Raw genomic sequence first — 5,820 nt, forward strand, 5'->3', positions numbered from 1 at the left:
TCAATGTGGATCCCTCTCTTGCCTTGAATACTTCTGCAACTAGGAGGAAAAAACTCATTGCTCTTAAAGGACTTAGGTGATTAGGTTAGGCTAACCTGGCTAATCTTACTTTCAACTAATTAGTAAACTTAATTTCAACTGCCATCTTAGAATTCTAACACAGGCAGAATTTTGGGAAATGACATTGAACAAGCCACAGTTCTGGATGTTTTTTTAAAATTATTTCTTCATTATTTCTTTTTGACTGTGCTGGGTCTTCATTGCTGTATGCTGGCTTTCGCTATTTGCAGCGAGCAGGGGCTACTTTTCATTGCAATGCATGGGCTTCTGTTGCAGAGCACAGGCTCTAGGTATGGGCTTCAGGAGCTGAAGGTCATGGGCTCTGGGGTGCAGGCTTAGTAGTTGTGGCACCTGGGCTCGGATGCTCCTTGGCATGTGGGATCTTCCGGGAATAGGTATGGATTCATGTCATCAGTATTAGCAGGCAGATTCTCATCCACTGTACTACCAGGGAAGTCCTGGATACTTCAGTCTGAATGGATATTGACCACCCAATGGACACCTAAAGGAAAGCAAACTGGATATTAAAGCACTAGAAAACCTCATAAAATGAAGTCTCTTACTTCAGCAAAGCTGAGGTGTTTTGCCTCAGGAAGAGATCAAGTCAAATTTTGAAACACTGTCAAAGAGGATGGCTTGAATTTATCTATGCAGCAACTGACATTGGATGGACGTTCCAGGGAGAACTAGTGCAATGGAATACAAAGAAGAACTTGTATTCTCTTCATTCTTGGTTTTTTTTTTTTTTTAAGGCTTTTTAAAAATATTGATTCTGGGACTTCATCCAAATCTGTGGATTCAGAAAGTTTAAGGGTAGAGCAGATGATCTTTTACCCAGAGTGAAAACTGCCTCCTTTTTACATGCCTTCTCCTGTTTCTTGTATACTCAGCCCACCATCACCACTAACACTGTTTGTTCCTTTGGGTTTCTCATAAAGGGGAACTCAAACAATACCCCAGGCAAACTTTCTGAAGTCCCTTTGAAAGAAATTGATATGAAATACTATATAGATATAAAAAGAACTGGGGCTTCCCTGGTAGTTCAGATGGTAAAGAATCTGCCTGCAAGGCAGGAGACCTGGGTTCCATCCCTGGGTTGGGAAGATCCCCTGGAGGAGGGCATAGCAACCCACCCCAGTATTCTTGCCTGGAGAATCCCATGGACAGAGGAGCCTGGGGGGCTACATACAATCCATGGGGTCGCGGAGAGTACAACCCCAAGGCCAGAGGAGCCTGGTGAGCTACCATGGGGTCGCAGAGAGCAGGACAGGACTGAGCAACTAACACGGGCACACATGCACATACAAATAAGAAACGACTGTGGCTGCCTTTTTCCAGCTATAAAATGGGAGATTGTAGACACTTGCTCCAACAAGAGTAAACCTTGAAGACATTTTGCTAAGTGAAATAAGCCAGTCACAGACAAATACAGCATGACTTGACTTACAGGAGGCAGCTAGAGTCATCACGTTCATAGAGACAGGAAGCAAAAATGGTGATTGCAGGAGCTGGGAAGGGGGGAATGGGAATTTGCTGGTTAATGGCTACAGTTTTAGTTTTACAAGATGACATGTTCTGTGGATAAATGGTGGTGGTTGCACAACAATGTGAATCTGCTTAATGCTCCTGAACTGTACACATGGCTAAAATGGAAAGTTTTATGCTGTGCATGTTTTACCACAGTGTTAAAGACTTTTTTTTTAAAAAAGGGAGATTGTATCAATAAAAATGTGTGAGAGTTTCTTAGTAAGTACCTTTCCCTGGAGATTCCTATTGCATCTTCATAGAACGAAAGCATTTTCATGGAAAAATTTTTCTCAAATCAATTTAATGATTTTTAAGAAGGCTGAACTTTAGCCATATGCTGGCTACATACTGGAAAGGAGCATGGTTCTTTGAATATGGACTATTTTAGTAAATGTATTTTATTTGGCTGGTACACATTGTTAAACAACCACTTGACTAGACTGTGATATAGAAAGAAAACACAAACACCAGGACTTGGTTTCAATAGGCAAGTCTTCACAGAGTGACAATCTATTAATATAATAGGACTTCTTCTTCCTCTAAAATAAGCATACAAAGAAATATATATCAGAGTTCTGAATTCCAGCTACCTCCATATTCATGTCAAATACACCTTGTTCTAAATACTGATTAGGTAAGACCCGAATGATTAAGACTTGTCTAGAAATAAATGTTTTTGAACCTATAATGTTAACTATTATTTTTCCACTTCTAGGAAAGTTCCTATTTTATGGTCTATTTCTAAACTGTAGATGAATCTCTTTTTTTCCCAAAATCTTTTTTCTTAAATTTTCAATATTACACTTTAAATTTTCTACCCTGAGGCATTTTTAAGTTAGGCATTAGCACAGCATTTGAGGTTTCATTCTTTCAGAAGATGTCATTACATAACTGCACAACCTGAAATTCCCCTCACCCTGCATGCCGATCTTTATAACACTCAGAAATGTTTGGAAGTAAAGTCCTTCATCTCGTTGGATTACATATTTTCTATAACAGCCTCTGTCTTCTATAATAGTAATAAAATAGCACCAGCATTTTGTTGCAACTAATGAACAGATCTGAAAGTGAAAATAAGGAAAATTTGGTACTCTTCCCTGGAGACTTAGATGTCAACTCTCCATTAAAAAGTCAGTTGCTCAGTCATCTCCAACTGTTTGCAACCTCATAGACTACACAGTCCATGGAATTCTTCAGGCCAGAATACTGGAGCAGGTAGCTTTTCCCTTCTCCAGGGGATCTTCCCAACTCAGGGATCGAACCCAGGTCTCCCACATTGCAGGTGGATTCTTTTACTGGCTGAGCCACAAGGGAAACCAAACTCCCCATTAAAAGCCAGTTAAGTTTGGAACTTCCCTGGTGGTCCTGTGACTAAGACTCTGTGCTCCTAATCCTGGGGGCCTGGGATAAATCCCTGGTCAGGGAACTGGATCCTATATGCCGCAACTAAGAGTTCTCATGCCGCAACTAAGACCTGGTGTAGTCAAATAAATAATTTTTTTAAAAAGTCAATTAAAAGTTTATATAAAATTATATATATATATGTATGCATATATAATTACATAAAAGTATTACATAAATGACAGTAACACTCAACACTCATTTGTTTCTTTCTGAGGCAGAGATTCAGAGTCATGTATTTTCTAATAATGGAGAAGGAAATGGCAACCCACTCCAGTATTCTTGCCTAAAACAATCCCATGGACAGAGGAGCCTGGTGGTCTTTAGTCTTGGCTAAAGGGTAGCCAAGAGTTGGACACGATTGAGTGACTGAGCACGCGCCTATTTTCTAATTAATCAGTTAGGCTAATGCTGTAAGTCTGCTGTCGAAGCTACTGATTCTCCACCCATAAGTCAGAGAAACTGGCTCCTAGGAGTTAAATATGATAAGCAGTTGATTGCAAAATGCTTACGGCTCTGCAGAAGGCACCCCCGTTTCGTGCCCAATCTGTCAACACCCATGGGGCCATGCTGTGGCTTTTGAGGCCGAGTCTCCACCACTTGTCCAGAGTTATCGAGAGGCTAGCCCTATTTGGCTCTTATCTCTATTGGGTGTTTCATCACCATGACTCTGCATGAGAATGTGTGTACATGATATAACATTAGTCCAGGCTTGAGGCACTTGAGAATGTTCTGTTCACTGACCACAAATTTTAATGAAGCATATAATTTGAACTTGGGTTCTGTTCAATTATTTGACTCCTTAAAATTGTTTACCTTTGTGGAAAATCATCAGCAATTACAAGTCAATCGTTTTTTCTTATTTTTTTCCCCCTTGGCTATAGGCCTAAACTACTGATTTCAGTTCACATTGGTGGCCACAATATGATAGTCTAGTTTTTTTTTCTTCTTCTGATTTGGTTGTGACATGCTTTTTAAAATAGTCTTCTCTTTAATATAGTCTATTCAATATATACTACTAGATTTAACTTTTTTCATTATATTATTTCCTTTCCTTAAATATGTACACACTTGTATTCCATTTTTTTTTAATTAAAGAAACCAAACTGTTCGTTATTTCAAAAGCTCTCCCAGGTATTGAGGGCTTCCCTGGTGGCTCAGAGGTAAAGAATCTGTCTGCAATGCAAGAGATGCAGGAGACGGGAGTTTGATCTCTGGGTTAGGAAGATCCCCTGGAGGAGGGCATGGCAACACACTCTAATATTCTTGCCAAGAAAATCCCAAGAACAGAGGAACCTGGTGGGCTACAGTCCATGGGTTCACAAAGAGTCAGACACAACTGAACACACCTGCTAGTGTATTAAAACTAAAGCATTGTTTTTCTTAATTAAGCTATATATGAATAAAAATTACATTATAGTCTTCTTATTAAAATGAAAAGGGTTCATACAAATAAATTTAAAAGAGGAAAGGTGAAAGGAATTATTTAGAAGCTCACCCAACTGCTAACACAGCATTATATTGTTTACATTTCACACTTAACAACTCAATCTGATAAGCTTGGTTAGAAAATATAGCTAGAGTTTAGCACAAGAAATAGAATAAATCAGCATTTCTCAAAGAGTCTTCCATAGAACTCTGGTTCCATAACATGTTCATAGCTGTTATGCTTCAAAGGGTTCTTTAATCCAAAAAAGTGGGAAAGCAGTGGCATAAATAAAGTTAAGCAAACTTATTTATCATATAACTTTTAAGTACACACCATAACCTTTAATATACCTACTCTAGTATTCTTGCCTCGAGAACTCCATGGACAGAGGAGCCTGGTGGGCTGCAGCCCCTGGGGTCTCAAAGAGTTGGACATAACTGAGCGACTAAGCATACAAGCTGTATAGGAAAATACCATTTTTGAAATCCTCCAAGATTGGGTCCCATTATGCGTGCTTTGTTCTTTCTTCAGACCTCTTAACTTCAGACTGGAGTTGAGCAGAAATATTTTACCCTCAAATCATTCTCAGGCTCCAGAGGAGGAGTGTTGCCGATAACTGGCAAGGGTGCCTTGTAAGTCTGGAGGTCTCCAGGAGTATACCGGAACAAGGAAAAAGCGGCTCCATTTGACTCTTTCCAGGAGTTTGACCCTGAACAGATCAAGAGGCGTTGTGAGACAGATCCATGTTATTATTTACACAAAGACAGGCGCGGCAGAAGTGTGTGGCACATTTAGGGGCTGGGACATGACGTGAACGGACCTCAGTCTGCTGGAGCAGCTGCTGCCAGGAGCATGTCTAACCACCCCACACCATAGATGTCCTTGTTATTTCCGATGGGAAAGCTGTTTTTTCAGTTTGGACCAAATGGAAAGTTTCAACCACCTCCCCCACCCTCCCACCTAACCACCACACACACAGACACGCACATGCAGACACACACACACCCGCGAAGGCAGGAAGCGCTGGTGGAAGGGAGCTCAGGGCAAGTCTGCAGCTCTGCCTTCTCTCCCCCTTCCTCCACACACAATGCAGACCTGTGGCTGAGAAGCACAGCAACTAAAGGTGTTCTGGGGGTCTTTTATTGTTTAGTCGCTCAGGCGTGTCCAACTCTTTGCAACCCCGTGGACTGTAGCCCACCAGGCTCCTCTGTCCATGGGATTTTCCAGGCATGAAGACTGAGGGGGGTTGCCATTTCCTTCTCCAGTTCTTGGGGGAACCTGAGAACAAAAGCTGGGCAGGGCGAGAAGGCAGAGAGATAGCATGGCTTCCTGAGAGCCTCCCAGAGCCACTGCCCAGGCCCTGGACTGCCAGGCCTGAGTGTTTTGTCACGAGACACAAATGA

General features: G+C 41.3%; 1 long non-coding RNA gene across 1 annotated transcript; it reads right to left on the minus strand.

The window, feature by feature from the left end:
• Positions 1 to 206: 206 nt before the first annotated feature.
• On the minus strand, positions 207 to 5,276 carry LOC148775871 (uncharacterized). Its single transcript, XR_016038948.1, has 2 exons — positions 4,892 to 5,276; positions 207 to 562 (listed from the first exon to the last, which is right to left on the minus strand). It is a non-coding gene; the product is annotated as an uncharacterized LOC148775871 (long non-coding RNA).
• Between the last annotated feature and the right edge of the window lie 544 nt (positions 5,277 to 5,820).

Source organism: Moschus berezovskii, chromosome 13, assembly GCF_049115385.1.
Source record: "Moschus berezovskii isolate FMDL1 chromosome 13, NW_MosBer_1.0, whole genome shotgun sequence".
NCBI classification, from domain to species: domain Eukaryota; kingdom Metazoa; phylum Chordata; class Mammalia; order Artiodactyla; family Moschidae; genus Moschus; species Moschus berezovskii.